The following is a 1499-nucleotide window of genomic DNA, read 5'->3' as shown; positions in this document are numbered from 1 at the left end:
TGTAATCCCAGCACTTTGGGAGGCCGAGGCGGGTGGATCACGAGGTCAGGAGATCGAGACCATCCTGGCTAACATGGTGAAACCCCGTCTCTACTAAAAATACAAAAAACTAGCCGGGCGTGGTGGCGGGCGCCTGTAGTCCCAGCTACTCGGAGGCTGAGGCAGGAGAATGGCGTGAACCTGGGAGGCGGAGCTTGCAGTGAGCCGAGATCGCGCCACTGCACTCCAGCCTGGGTGACACAGCGCGAGACTCCGTCTCAAAAAAAAAAAATAATAATAATAATAATAAATGTCATTTTTCTTCACAAAAGAAGTTAAAATATATTTTTGTATCAAAAATAAAGTTGTAAACTGCTTTTTAAAAAATTCCTCTGTGGGAGGCTTTCAAAAACATATTCTACAGCAATTATTCTGAAAGTCAGTATGTCAGTAATAAATTACTTTCTTGACCTAACAATATGTGCCCCTGGCAGAAGGAAAGACATAAACAAATTCCTCTTCACATGGAACAGAAGATAGCTAAGACAAGTTTCCTAAATTATAAACCTAGGAGGCTGGTAAATTTGTCCAGTTTTCAACTTGAAAGTAACCTCTGCAATGTTAATCAGTTAAACCTGCATTTGTGTAATAGTGTGGATTCACCCAGTAACTGGAAAGCCCAGGTAATGTAACATTGTCCCTGGCAAAGCTCAACAAATTGAAAGAGTGGAGTTTACTGAAAGTCACAAAACACCTGTTGACGGAGAATGTCCCCACTTCACCTTGAAATTGCGGATCTGACAAAAGAAATTGCTACGGCAGATTGTTTTCCATGATCACAAGTTGAACTCATAAACTGCTGACAGATAAAACAGGGTTCCTAGTTGAACTTAGATAAAAACTGATAGTCTGGTACAAGAGTTCTTAACCATAGGTGGTATGTGAACTTGGACTGGGAAAAATACACAAACAGTCCAAGACTTTAGATTTTTTAACTTTATGATGCTGGGATAGTCACACGTATTCAGCAGAAAACATTCTTCAAGCATCTATACAACCATTCTGTTTTTCACTTTCAGTACAGTATTCAATAAATTGCATGAGAAAGTCAACACATTATTATAAAATAGGCTTTGTGGACGGGCATGGTGGCTCACGTCTGTAATTACAGCACTTTGGGAGGCCGAGGCAGGTTGATCACTTGAGATCAGGAGTTTGAGACCAGCCTGGCCAACATGGTGAAACCCCATCTCTACTAAAAATACAAAAAATAGCCAGGCTGGTGGCGCACACCTGTAATCCCAGCTACTCAGGAGGCTGAGGCAGGAGAATTGCTTGAACCTGGGAGGTGGAGGTTGCAGTGAGCTGAGATCATGCCATTGCACTCCATCCTGGGTGACAGAGTCAGACTTTGTCTCAAAAATAAAATAAAATAAAATAAAATAAAATAAGACTTTGTGCTAGATGATTTTGCCCAAACGTAGGCTAATGTTAGTGTCCTGAGCACATTGAAGGTAAAT

The sequence above is a fragment of the Macaca thibetana genome, chromosome 18 (assembly GCF_024542745.1).
Source record: "Macaca thibetana thibetana isolate TM-01 chromosome 18, ASM2454274v1, whole genome shotgun sequence".
In the NCBI taxonomy this organism is placed as follows: domain Eukaryota; kingdom Metazoa; phylum Chordata; class Mammalia; order Primates; family Cercopithecidae; genus Macaca; species Macaca thibetana.
The sequence above is the reverse complement of the archived record's forward strand: the minus strand, read 5'-3'. Positions refer to the sequence as shown.